The 15,057-nt window shown below is 35.2% G+C and overlaps 1 protein-coding gene across 3 annotated transcripts in view; it reads right to left on the bottom strand.

Moving 5' to 3' along the window:
• Positions 1–2,713, bottom strand: part of LOC132740526 (transcription initiation factor TFIID subunit 1-like) — a 42,254-nt gene extending 39,541 nt beyond the window's left edge. For all 3 annotated transcript variants that reach the window (XM_060728448.1, XM_060728450.1, XM_060728449.1), the window contains exon 1: positions 2,654–2,713. The gene's annotated coding sequence lies outside the window, so the exon portion shown is untranslated. The remainder of the gene's footprint in view (positions 1–2,653) is intronic.
• Between the last annotated feature and the right edge of the window lie 12,344 nt (positions 2,714–15,057).

Raw genomic sequence — 15,057 nt, 5'->3', positions numbered from 1 at the left:
ATTTGGGACACTTCAGTCTATATTTTTGAACACAGAATGTTAAATTGATGAAATAATGCCTCAAAGTTTATCAGCGGGTTCACATTTCATAAAATTCGCCGCCATTGCTGCCCTAATTATCAGGTGACTAGCGAGAATTTAGGTTCGGATACCTTCGCATGACATTTGGTGACCCGTGACCCAAATGCTATTTTAATTGAAAACATGGCTTTGCAATTATGAATAACGGTGTATTTTTTTCGATAACAGACATTGTACCAAAAACATGTTGGATTTATATTGTTTTGAGTGACAATCCATGAATTGTTTGTTTGTTTTTATTTAAAATCAAACACTTACTAAAAATAGTGTATGGTCCATTACTAAATAGATGCTAGAAATTCCAAAACTTGAAGTCCCGCGAGATTTCATGTGAAAGCAGACTCCATATTGGTAAACATTCTCTACACATTTCCCTAACAAATAGTTGGGTTCACAATGTCACTGAAGTTTCATTTAAAAACAAAACATGAAGTGATTCAAAATTGATTTGTTTATCAAATGGTATTTTTATTTGACACAAATTTGATTAATAGGGTGATTTTAATAGGATTTTAATAGCGAGCTCGACGAGCTGGCCCGAAGAGCCTGCTCGCAAAGCGAGCTTTACGGTAACGCGAGTACCTGCTAAGTGATGGTTTTGAAAACTTTTGTTCGAAGTACCGAATTGGACACATCGCAACCTTTCGAATTTAAAGATAACGATAAAAACTGAGGAATTCTGACTGAGAACGGATGTGTAGACTGGTCACCCGCGCACGTCTATGGGAACCATAATTGGAAAGGAAACCAGAACAACGGAAGCTGTCGATAAAATATCGAACGGAAATGTCAAATGAAAATTGAAGGCGCCATTTTGTTTGAAAAATCTGATAAATTAAAACAATTTTTTGTCGAATTTTGTTGTGAAAACTATCTAGAATGAAAGAAAATGGTCTAAGAAAATGAATCCGAACACCAATATCTTTTATTCAGTCGTTAACGCTGTACAGACGTTTAAAGTATTGTTTACGTGACGTCACAATGTAGCGCCAAACAGCACGTGCAAAACAAACAAATCAAGTACGCTATTTTAATGTCGCAAACATTTTAAGTTTTACATTTATTTCACTTTTTATAATCTTTATTTCGCTTGAAAAATTATAGAGTGAAATAAAATAAACAAAGTTTAATACTCGTTATTCATTTAACGACAGGGGCGGAGCCATATTTAACACAGTACGTGTAACGTCACACGCACTCGTCACTGCATTTGAAATAAAAATGAGCGATTATTTCATACTATTTCACGTTAAAAGTACATCGAGCTCGCTTTGAGGCTTTGCCTTTTTCTTATTAGGTTTTTAAGTACGGCGCACGAACTGCCAAATTCTGGTAGCCTTTGCAAATAGGGTTGACCAATAACTTTACTGTCGCAACGTCAAAAATTATAAAAGCGACATATAAAGTTATGGAAGCCAGAACTATGGATTTTACTGCCTTTTTGCTCTGGTAGCAAGACACCTCACCCCCCAGACACTTCACCCCTCAAATTTTGAAGACACTTCACCCCTTAAGACACTTCACCCCCCAAAATCAGTAAGACACTTCACCCCTCATCCAATTTTTTTCTATAAAGTAAATAAAACAAGTTGGTCAACAACAAAATGCTTACAATAGTTACATATGTTTATATTTGTTATTTTTAGTATTATTTGATTAAAAAATTTGCTTATAACCTTTATTTTTACTAAGTTTAAAGCTGATTTAGGTTAATTGGTTGTATTACCAAATGATATATCACAGCACTTTCATCCATTAAGTGTTTATTGCATGTCACCTTGTTTATTCAATATGTTGATTAGTTGATGTTTATTCAACTGTTATCTCACAATTGATTAGATAATTGAATTAAAATGTTATAATTGTATGAAAATTAGATTAATTCTTAATAAATAAATTAAATAAATAGATAAAATGAATACAAATGAATATGAATGAATGAATCGGTTGCTTTAAAAAATATAGTAAATATAAATTATTTATCATCATTATCAGACAATTATCCTGCATTTAATACAAAGATCATTCCTAATGTTATTTATTAAACAAATAAATAGCACCAGTTATGTAAATTAAGCACAAGGTTAAAGCACAAACCAAACCATCACCAAATGAACGTAACTTGATGATTATTATATGGTAAGGATCAGACTGAAAACAAACTAAGGTACCAAAACTTCAAGAATTAAATCAACTCAAAATTTATTAGACAATGGGTAAAAACAATAAACATACACAATCACTATTGAATGTATTTAACATAATCTACATAAATAATTGTTAAACACAAAATAAAAAAAATGAGGGGTGAAGTGTCTCAATCAAATTTCTTAAAATGAGGGGTGAACTGTCTGAGGGGTGAAGTGTCTGCAAAAAAGGGCCTAGGGTGAAGTGTCTGGGGGGTGAAGTGTCTGTAAGCCTTTGCTCTCAAGTTAAGACTTGATAATTAAGGGATACATAAGCTAATTTAGTTGTTTTGAAAAAAAAACACTATAGTCGGAATATAGGAAAATAGAAGTACAGCGTGAGCTTATAATTAAATCAATAGATATAAAGAAGAAAATTATCTTACTTCGCCGGTCAATTTTTTGTTTTTCCATGGTGTGATTGATTAAAACATATAAATTTGATATAGAACATTGTTCACTAAAAAGCACAGATATTAAAGAAACATATTATCCTGGAGTAGTAAATCGAAATGACACAATGAAAGAACACTAATACTCAGAATTGATAGTTCACATAAACATTAGATTTTTAGTGCCAAACAAATTATATAACATGTATACACACTTGGTAAAAATAAAATCCTAACCGAAATCAAGCACAACTTATTTGGTTAATATCCGTTTCATTGCCGTTCCATAACTATCACGACAATAAGACAGAAATTAGCTCTGCAACATAGCGCATAGAATCTACATTTTTTTTTACAAAAGATACGATACGTGTTTAAAAAGTTCCGATGTACATTAGAGGTAAAAGAATACACACTGTGTAGAGTCTATCGAAGATTACTGGCAGGACCTCCTTTTTGAAGCTCTTGGTGATTGTAAAGGGCATTATTTGGTGAAAGCTGTTCAAGAACCGGATGATAATACATGTATATATATATATATATATATTTAATTTTTAACGCTAATATTGCACTTTTTGACCAAAGTTTTCTTTATACATGTATATAAAAAAAGAGAATAACGGACAAAAAGACAGAATCTATATGTTGTTATATATATCATTGTAGACCAAGCTGACAGTTTTAAGTTCTTCTAGGGCCGAGGTTACCCGTTGAGATCCCAAGCATCTTATAGGGCTTATGGCAATAAGGTTGAATGAAGAAACTTCAATTCGCCCATTGACTATGCGATACATCATAGTAACCTTTGCACGGGCAATGCGTTCTTGAAGAGTTGGCCACTGCAATTCCTGCAACTACGGCATCAAACAGCTTGTCCTCCAGTCCGAGTAGACCATACTTGTCGGTGCAATATCTCCAGTTTCCAAACATTTACGACAGTTAATGGATCCCAACTGATGAAGGAGCAGTCCAAGCTATTTGGCCTCCCATAGTCAATGTAGTTTCTATGAAAAAAATTATCAGGCATTTTTTTCGGCTTTCTCTGTTATGAGTGTTGCGCCGTTAAATGTCGCAACGCCGCTAAATGTCGCACTTGCCGCTAAATGTCGCACCATTGCCGCTAAATGTCGCAACCGCCGCTAAATGTCGCAAAATTATTTGCCGTTAAATGTCGCAATGTTAACGCTAAATGTCGCACGAATTTCCCTTACCGTTAACATGGTTAAATGTCGCAACACTACCGTTATAAATGTCGCAAGATGTAAATTCATGTTAAAATCATGATTAAAGTAGGATTATATTACTTTTTAACATTCTCATAGTTATTTTTATTGTAATTGCCATCTTTGTTCTACTTGTTTTCTTTTATGAACCTAGATATCGAGGTTTTGAGCTGCTATATAATGTAATCTTTAGGCTACAAAGGATAATTGATAAGATAAGTATTTTTCTTTTGTTTCCCATTTTCATTTGTAACCCTGATTGACAACAGATTAAAGGTATTATGGCATTGTCGCTCTCAGAATTTGGTTTAAGTAATTTCATTTATTTTCTCAGACACTACCGAATTTACTTTAAATGTGGTTTATTTGTTTACTATGATCATATGATGCAATATCAAAGGGCAGATAATCCTAGATATAGTTTGCAAAGTTATTCCCCTTATTTCTCTAAGATGTTTCCGCTCTGATTAACGTTTTGGTTACGGCTAATTTCAAACATATTCACTTTAAACTTAAATACTTATTTCATATAAAAGTACTAATGCATTTCTAAAGGACAGATGATCCTGACAGGTATTTTTGCTAAATTATCTCCCTTTTTATATTTTCCCCCCAAAATACATATTAAATATTCACTTCAAACGTGAATGCAATTTTTTTTATTTTATCAGAAACGGCAAATACGTGAAAAACATAGTATGAAATGCACGGTCAATACGAAAATCGAAAACAAAAATTATCATGTAGTACTACTTGAACATGTAGTCGGGCGTTAGAAATGACCGAATTTTACGATTAACACATACGTATAATATGCACCGGAATTTTTGTTAGCAGCTCAATCGGTTAGAGCGCGAGACTTGTAGTCTTGACCTTGTGGGTTCGATTCCCGGACTGCCAACTAAAAGTACTAATCAGTCTTTCGGATATCACTTTTAATCGAGGTGCCATGTATGGGTGCTTAAACAACTTGACACGTTAAAGAACCAGGGGAAACTTCTGGAATTTGGGCATCTTTCTGTACCTGTAATTGCACAATCTCCAAAATCTAAAATGACTAATACACTTCTGGAGGACTCGCCCATATGGGCAACCGGTGGCGAGTATAATTAAACGCAAAATATACACACACAGTAAGCAGATGTCAAAGTTAGAATGAGTTCACAATATATAGTACATTTTACGATTTGTCAAACACTATTTACGCTTTGACATTGTGGCAAGTGATATTTTACTCGCCAAGTCGCTTTATCCTATGAAAGATTCTCAGTAAAAGTAGTATAGGCGTCGGTTTTACGTCACGACTGCGCATGCGCGGCGCCATATTGGATTCTATTTTTAGAATGACATCATCGTTCTATTTTTAGAATGACATCATCTGTTTATTTTTAGAATGACATCATCGTTTTATTTTTAATCTCCCGGAAGTATACGGAGCTGACTTGTATACCCGATCTAGGGCTTGAAATGCGGACATTGAGGGTCAGGTCCTCGGCCCAAGACGGGGAGATAAAATTAGTATCCAAGCATTTTAAAATTGAATGGCAAAAATAATGATTCCCTTTGTTTTTATATTTCCCACACTGCGTACAGTGTACTTGACAACTGATTTAATTATTACTTTTAATCAATGTTCTCTATAATACACGTTTAATTTAACTCAAATAACTAACATTTTAAATGTATTTCTTTATATTTTAAATATCACCCTTAATACATAATTTATCTTATACATTTTCAAATAAGGTTATTAACATATTTATTTTAAGTATTTCTTTATAAACATTTAATAAAAATATTACCTCTTTACTCCTTAAGCTCCAGCAACGAAATGACTCCAATATTAAAAGTACTATTCCTTAATGCGCATGCTTGGATTTGATGACGTCACCAATGCAATAAAACAAGCTCCAACATGTTGCGCGTCTATTTATTTAAGGCCGACTGGGCGGACAATTCAAAGTAAACATGTCAAATTTGATCCTTTTAAAGTCGCCGCACTGTCTGGCGTGTGTTGATTTAAGAGCAGATGTGCGGACAAAAGGCTATTCAGGTGTCAAAATTAATCCATTCAGAATGTCAACAATGTCTGGCGTATGTTGATTTTAGAGCAGATGTGCGGACAATGGTCCATTCAACTGTTAAAATTAATCCATTCAGAATGTCAACAATGTTTGGCGTCCTGTTTATTTTAGAGCAGATGTGCGGACAATGGTCCATTCAACTGTCAAAATGAATCCCTTTAAAGTCGCCGCGATGTTTGGCGTCTTGTTTATTTAGGGACGAATACTTTAACAATGGTCTATTCATATGTCAAAATTAATCCCTTTAAAGTCTCCGCGCTGTTTAGCGTTTGTTTATATAAACCCGAATGCGGTATAATGGACATTGATTTTATCAATAGTGTACCTTTTAAGGGTCCCGGTCAGCGAAATGTTTACTTAGTGCAAACAGACTGCTGAAATAAGGATTAAAATTTGTAGAAAATGTTGCAACTTATAAAATTATGACTTATACCTAATACTGTTTTGCTTTCTAGTCTACAAAATGCTGTAATCTACACTTTAAATGAAATTTCATTCCCTTGCGTGTATTTCTGAGCAATTCCATTCAAAGAAATTAAGCTACAGACCGGTTTTTCCTCTCTAGGGCAACCGTTTACGATATGATTTTTCAATTTTTCACTACCAATTGAAAGAACATTTTAATACCTTTAATTTACACCCCCCATTGTCGATTCGATTTTCAACTGTTACAGAGTTATTACGTAACAGCGATTTTTAAACCCATATTTTTAAAGTTTACAAAGCCCTTCAATTTATATACCGTTAAAAAGATCTCGACGAGTAGATTCAGAAAATGTATAGGTTTATGGGTCTATCATTATGAGTTACTGAGATATTACAGATATAGACTTAGTGTATTTTAACCACCAATGTAAGATAAAGCGTTATTGCACTAAATTGTTTGAAAATATTCAAATGAGTGTGGCGTCCTTATTTATGGGTCGATTTTATCCATTTTGGTATCAAATTAAAGGTATTCAAGAGTACTTTCAGACGCTGTTGATAGTAAAGTTCATACTGGAAGTCAAAATTACTCATGCGTTAAATGACAATTCTCCGCTTATTTCTGGACATAACATGGGTATGTTGCATATCAAACGAAAGGTCTTGACAAATGCGACAAGCTGAAACTAACAAACCGCAAGTGAAACCAATCATGCGTAAAAATCATTAAAATAACTAAAATAAGCTTACCCCCAACCTTTACTCCTCGCTATCTAAATCGGCAATGAATGAATCGCTACGGTTAATCGTAATAAATGGAGTAAAAGAAGCGTTCGGATTGGTCACTGATAAGACAGTATTCTGATTGACTCGAAAGCAGGTTGGACAACCGTTCCTTGCAATGTGTAAAAATACATAAAACAAGTGAGGAGGAGGAGGAGGTGGAGGAGGAGGTGGAGGAGGAGGAGGAGGAGGAGGAGGAGGAGGAGGAGGAGGAGGGGAGAAGGTGAAGAAGGTGGAGGAGGAAAAGAAGAAGCAGGAGGGGTAGGAGGTGTAGGAGTAGGAGGAAGAGGAGGAGGAGGAGGTGGAGAAGGAGGAGGAGGAGGAGAGAAGGAGGGGAGGAGGAGAGAAGGAGGGGAGGAGGAGGAGGTGGTGGCGGAGGAGAAGGAAAGGAAATTTTTTCCTGTATCTGTGACCTATGGGTATCAAGCAGTTCAACCGATCTAAATGGAGAACAATCTTCACTCAGGAGAATATATAAAATAATACGTCGATGTATGTAAACCTTTCAAAAGACATCCAATGGAACAGAAACTGGACTTTTCTCAATGAACCAACACACTCTGTAGATAAAGATTGGAAGTGCTTATCAGAACGGGATATGTACATGGACACCACAAAGATAGGCATTGAAGGTGGTCAATTACACTGACAATACATCATAAATAACAAGGCAATATATGTATTCATATCTTTTATTTGGATATACATGTATTTTCATGCGAAAAATAAAAAACAAAACATGTCAATTTTTATTTTATAAACATACAACATTCTGAAACAATAATTATGGTGTTAAGAGTAATGATGCATTTTGTCTAGAAGCTTTAGTTATTGAATTTCTTCCAGTTTCATCATTTTAGACACTATAAGGTCGTCATTGAGCTTTTTTCGTTGTGGATTAAATTCTTTGGCAATGTTTCTCATTGATTTTCCTTTATATCGTTTGATGACGTAGTACGCGCAATAAAGTCCACACACGTTAGACGAAGACTGTTGTAGCTGCCCATTATACATAAGGTATTTCTTGTTTAGTATCTTCTCAAATCCAACCTGATAGCTTTGCGGGCAATTTCCCATCGAGTCGAAAAATTCGTAAGGGCCTTTCGTGGGAAAATAAAAAGCCACCCAATGTTTTCCCGGGCCATTGCTTGTATCCGTATTGGAAATTACGAATCTTCCTTTTTGTTTGCGAATTTTATCAGCCGCACACACTGTCACTGGATATCCTCGCAATATATTTTTCTAACTGATAATTGTTCATTTTAGTAAGTTAAGTGACTCCAGTCATTGTCCGTTCGGCGCTTCTTACGCTCCGGTATACTAGAATTTCTGTTCCATTTAACTTCCGATTTTGCAATTTCAATCGCTTGGGCCACTGGGCTAACCAAATTAACTGAGGGACGCTGTGTATTTTTTAGCTCCTCTTCCGCTAATTTTAGCTTTTCCTCGGTGGCTTTGAGTTTCGCTTCTAGTGTTTCGACTCTTTTACGCAAATGGCCGCTACCTACAATGTAACGGCCTTTATATGATCGGCTTTAACGTACCCGTCCCCCAAGTCTTTGAAATGTTGATACCATTTATCTGGATCATCTATATAAGGGACCCATTTCATTTGTTTATAATCGTATACTTCTATGGAACCCATTGTAACGTTGTAAACTTAAGACTGGCGATCCTTCTTACGCATTTTCATCCTCATCGTTTTTATCGTTCTCATGATTAGAAATGTTAATGTCGTGACTGGGCCATAGAACCTCAAACAGAACTTTTCTTAGTTTAATGGCTTGTCGAATAGATTCCTTAAAATTCATACCGTGTTGATGTCTAAGTTTCCTCGCGGACTGGAAAATTTGCTGTTGAGTAGGGTCCTTTTGCAATACATAAAAGTCAATAAGAAATTGTGCATAATTTTGTCTCAACATTTTCCTCAAATGCGGCAACACATCATTTGCAGCTCGAGAAAGAGCATCATCAAAAGAGTACTCTTGATCTATGTAACTGTTTAGTCGTTCCTTAAATTGTTCCGAATGAGCCTGTCTGAGGGGCTTTTGAAATCTTCGATCCCATATGTCATGACGTGCACGTTCTTCTTCTATTTCCTCTTTTATGCGCTTACCAGGAGGTCCCGTAATGAAAGACTTTCTTTTCATTCCAATATTTTCGTCTTCTGACTCATTTTCCTTCTCCTTCTCATAATCATCATCAACATCATCATTTAAAGTATTGTCAGACAAGGTTTCTTCTCCACTAATCTCATTTTCGGAATCATACGCATGCTGTCTTTTCCTAGCTTGACTTTCAAAAATGTTTTCGCGTAAACGGTCATGTTCTTGAGTAGAGGATTTCAAGTCTACCACTAGATAACCGTGAGGTCTTGATGTTGCTTGTTCGAAGCGTTTCATAAAGATGTTATAGGAGGAAGGATATATTCTTCTCGCTAACGTAGCCACCTGCTGTCTGTCAATGGGGTTATTAAACAATACTAGGTACTGCGTATTCAACGCGATATCTCTGCAGGCTTTTCCTTGAGGAAATAAATTTTGAGTTAGATACACGATAGATATGTTCCTGTGGTGACTGCCTTTGGTAAAAAGATCGGCGATTCTCTGGTCACATTTGGCCTCTGTCATCAAATCGTCAAAAACGATCAGGTTCCTTTTGCTGGCGTTGATGTACTCGGGATTATTCAAGTAGTCGGGGATACCGTGTACAAATTCTATCCAAGGTATTCTACGCTGAAGTTCGTCATACAGAGGTTGCCATTGTCCAAAACACCATATGATGCGTTCAGGCGGCTGACGTACTAGGTTAGATAACAGCAGTGTTCTGGTCCATTCTGTTTTTCCACTACCACTGGGTCCGGAAACAACCATGGAAAAAGGGTGGTGAAATGTCATCTTTTCTGAAGTTTTCCCTTGAGTTACTTCTTGTAATAGAGAATTACTTTTAACTGTGTCGTTACTGCTATGCATATAACGTTCATGTCTTCGCATGTTGTCAAGCCTAGAGAACACCTGATTACATACAGAACACTTATTCATTTTAGTAGCAAGATTTATAAAAGCTGAAGAAATCTGCCTTCTTACAAGTTTATTTAACGAGTCTTACGTTTGCAGATACAGGAAAAAAAATCCTTTCCTTCTCCTCCGCCACCACCTCCTCCTCCTCCTCCCCTCCTTCTCTCCTCCTCCCCTCCTTCTCTCCTACTCCTACACCTCCTACCCCTCCTGCTTCTTCTTTTCCTCCTCCACCTTCTTCACTTTCTCCCCTCCTCCTCCTCCTCCTCCACCTCCTCCTCCTCCTCCACCTCCTCCTCCTCCACCTCCTCCTCCTCCTCACTTGTTTTATGTATTTTTACACATTGCAAGGAACGGTTGTCCAACCTGCTTTCGAGTCAATCAGAATACTGTCTTATCAGTGACCAATCCGAACGCTTCTTTTACTCCATTTATTACGATTAACCGTAGCGATTCATTCATTGCCGATTTAGATAGCGAGGAGTAAAGGTTGGGGGTAAGCTTATTTTAGTTATTTTAATGATTTTTATGCATGATTGGTTTCACTTGCGGTTTGTTAGTTTCAGCTTGTCGCATTTGTCAAGACCTTTCGTTTGATATGCAACATACCCATGTTATGTCCAGAAATAAGCGGAGAATTGTCATTTAACGCATGAGTAATTTTGACTTCCAGTATGAACTTTACTATCAACAGCGTCTGAAAGTACTCTTGAATACCTTTAATTTGATACCAAAATGGATAAAATCGACCCATAAATAAGGACGCCACACTCATTTGAATATTTTCAAACAATTTAGTGCAATAACGCTTTATCTTACATTGGTGGTTAAAATACACTAAGTCTATATCTGTAATATCTCAGTAACTCATAATGATAGACCCATAAACCTATACATTTTCTGAATCTACTCGTCGAGATCTTTTTAACGGTATATAAATTGAAGGGCTTTGTAAACTTTAAAAATTTGGGTTTAAAAATCGCTGTTACGTAATAACTCTGTAACAGTTGAAAATCGAATCGACAATGGGGGGTGTAAATTAAAGGTATTAAAATGTTCTTTCAATTGGTAGTGAAAAATTGAAAAATCATATCGTAAACGGTTGCCCTAGAGAGGAAAAAACCGGTCTGTAGCTTAATTTCTTTGAATGGAATTGCTCAGAAATACACGCAAGGGAATGAAATTTCATTTAAAGTGTAGATTACAGCATTTTGTAGACTAGAAAGCAAAACAGTATTAGGTATAAGTCATAATTTTATAAGTTGCAACATTTTCTACAAATTTTAATCCTTATTTCAGCAGTCTGTTTGCACTAAGTAAACATTTCGCTGACCGGGACCCTTAAAAGGTACACTATTGATAAAATCAATGTCCATTATACCGCATTCGGGTTTATATAAACAAACGCTAAACAGCGCGGAGACTTTAAAGGGATTAATTTTGACATATGAATAGACCATTGTTAAAGTATTCGTCCCTAAATAAACAAGACGCCAAACATCGCGGCGACTTTAAAGGGATTCATTTTGACAGTTGAATGGACCATTGTCCGCACATCTGCTCTAAAATAAACAGGACGCCAAACATTGTTGACATTCTGAATGGATTAATTTTGACAGTTGAATTTGCCTTTGTCCGCACATCTGCTCTTAAATCAACATACGCCAAACATTGTTGACATTCTGAATGGATTAATTTTGACACCTGAATAGCCTTTTGTCCGCACATCTGCTCTTAAATCAACACACGCCAGACAGTGCGGCGACTTTAAAAGGATCAAATTTGACATGTTTACTTTGAATTGTCCGCCCAGTCGGCCTTAAATAAATAGACGCGCAACATGTTGGAGCTTGTTTTATTGCATTGGTGACGTCATCAAATCCAAGCATGCGCATTAAGGGATAGTACTTTTAATATTGGAGTCATTTCGTTGCTGGAGCTTAAGGAGTAAAGAGGTAATATTTTTATTAAATGTTTATAAAGAAATACTTAAAATAAATATGTTAATAACCTTATTTGAAAATGTATAAGATAAATTATGTATTAAGGGTGATATTTAAAATATAAAGAAATACATTTAAAATGTTAGTTATTTGAGTTAAATTAAACGTGTATTATAGAGAACATTGATTAAAAGTAATAATTAAATCAGTTGTCAAGTACACTGTACGCAGTGTGGGAAATATAAAAACAAAGGGAATCATTATTTTTGCCATTCAATTTTAAAATGCTTGGATACTAATTTTATCTCCCCGTCTTGGGCCGAGGACCTGACCCTCAATGTCCGCATTTCACGCCCTAGATCGGGTATACAAGTCAGCTCCGTATACTTCCGGGAGATTAAAAATAAAACGATGATGTCATTCTAAAAATAAACAGATGATGTCATTCTAAAAATAGAACGATGATGTCATTCTAAAAATAGAATCCAATATGGCGCCGCGCATGCGCAGTCGTGACGTTAAACCGACGCCTATACTACTAGTAAATACCATATAATAAGAATACAAATAATGGGTTAATCTCATATTGACCTTGCTATTTGGCAGAATTTAGGCTTTTTATATCATTGCTTTGCTGTAATGAAAATCTTAATCTGTAAGCTTCATTTTAAATATTTCAATGAAATTTAATCTGACATCTTTCGAAAAACACAAGACATGAATAATACATATGTAACGAAGATATGAGTTAGATATCTGTTACCACTTTTATGCTCGTATTTTTATTCACGAGTTTGATTTGAACTTTTTTTCTTATCATGTCCGAATGCGCATATCGAGTACGTCATAGTACGTGAAGTTCAAATGACCATAAATACAAAAACATACGCACAATAGAGTATCTATTTTAAGATAATTTTAAGAACTTTATTTTTCAAAACAAAAACATAAGACAGATGTGTAAAGAAAACATCTTTTTAATTTATAGCAACAATAATATGAATAACCACTGCCTTTCTGGCGTTAAAATGGAAATAAAAACACGCATACGAGAAGCAAATTTGATAAAAGCGTAAACTGTTTGTATGAACTTCACTCTGCAAATTAAAATCTATTTTAACTTTTGTGACCATGCCCCATTGATCTCTACCTCAATCAAAAGGAAGAATACCATGCAAGTTATCTACCTTCCAAATATGAAATACATTTGTCAATAAATAAAGGCTGTAAAAGTGTAGAAATCTATTTTTAGAACTGGCGACCTTGACCCAACTGAACCCTTACTCCAGGAGAAGGAGAAGACTTCAATTTTATGTTCCTACAAATATAAAAGTCATCTCTCAAAAGAATAATATTAATGCACCTGTAAAAATGTGAAAATCTATTTTTGGCATTGGTGACTTTGGCCTTGACCCACAGGACCACTAACTAAACCCAAAGGAAGAGGACCTCCCTTCACACTGGCCATAGCTTTCGCAGAAGCGGTGGGTCTACCGGTGCGGCGATGGAGATTTCGTCGCAGAAGCGGTGGAAAAACATGGCTGTCGGATAGTTTTTTGCTGTTGTCGGTAAGTTTATGACTTATTTGTACGTTATGTTTTTATGTTCTACTGATAACACCTAGTGAGACTGGAGCCCACATATGTACTCTTCCAACTTATTACACGCATGGGGTGCAAATAATGACCAGTTATGCAAACACTTCTGTACGGTTTGACGAGGGGACGCCACTTTTGCCTAATTTTGTTTATAACACTACATATGTACTCAAAACTACCCCTAGATACACTGGCATCGCATCGTATGTATGATAATTACACAAAACAACCATATTTTGGAACTTTTGGAAATTGATATTACCATTTTGATAAAAGAATTGACAAAATTGATTACAACGCAGACGGCGGTGGATTCGATTGCAACGCAGTGCGGTGGGCCCGATATCATTTATGTCTTTTTTTAACGTTAAAGTCACAGACACTTAAGAGTTGAGCTCCAAACACCTAAAAATACAAATGAAATATATATTTGTTAATCCTTACACATATAGTTGTTATATATATCAATGAAAGTAAATATACGCTTTTTTTGCATCATGAACCTTATAAATATGTTTTTATAAAACAATCCCTGTTTTAGATACTAGTTTAACATATTGGGGTGTATGTTAACTACATGTATCACACACCCGTGCCGATTTTGCGACTCCGTAAATATGGTATGGCACGGCCGTGCATATATTTTGACGTGACGTCATTAGCGTTATGCTAACATAGTGTAAAGACGCGTTAAATGTTAGCGTTATACGATAGGCGCGTCAATGAAAAATGACTCTTATTTCACTTTAAACGGTCTCTATTTTGGGTATGTGATAAATAGAATATTAAATTCGTGTATGTTCATTACTGAATTTATTGCACTCGTTGAAAAAATTAATATTATTCAACTCGTGCAATAAATTCAGTATTGAATTTACACTTATTCAATATCCTCTATGTATGGGTTGTTTAAAAAATTCATTATAATGTATACATTAATTATAAAAAAAAATTTTTTTCTATTTTCAATCTATGCATCATGCACCTTATTAATATGTCTTTATAAAACAATCCCTGTTTTAGATTCTAGTTTAACATATTTGGGTGCATGTTAACTATGAAGTGCTTAAATGGTAATTTTAACTTATAAATTGAATTAAAAAATACTTAAAGTTTGTATTTTCTTTACAAACTATGCATTCATTTAACTTATAAAATGTCTTGATAAATTAAATCCCAGTTTGGACACTAGTTCAACATATTGAAGTATATGTTAACTATGTATCGCTGAAATGTTAATTATAGCTTTAACTCGTATATTGAATTTAATCTATCAATTTAACAAATCAAAATGTTTTTGTAGTTTAACACACAAGAGTCATCA

The sequence above is a fragment of the Ruditapes philippinarum genome, unplaced genomic scaffold (assembly GCF_026571515.1).
Source record: "Ruditapes philippinarum isolate M1 unplaced genomic scaffold, ASM2657151v2 ctg11972_1_1_1_1, whole genome shotgun sequence".
In the NCBI taxonomy this organism is placed as follows: domain Eukaryota; kingdom Metazoa; phylum Mollusca; class Bivalvia; order Venerida; family Veneridae; genus Ruditapes; species Ruditapes philippinarum.
Note: the sequence above shows the minus strand (reverse complement) of the source record. Positions and strands in the feature narration are given on the sequence as shown.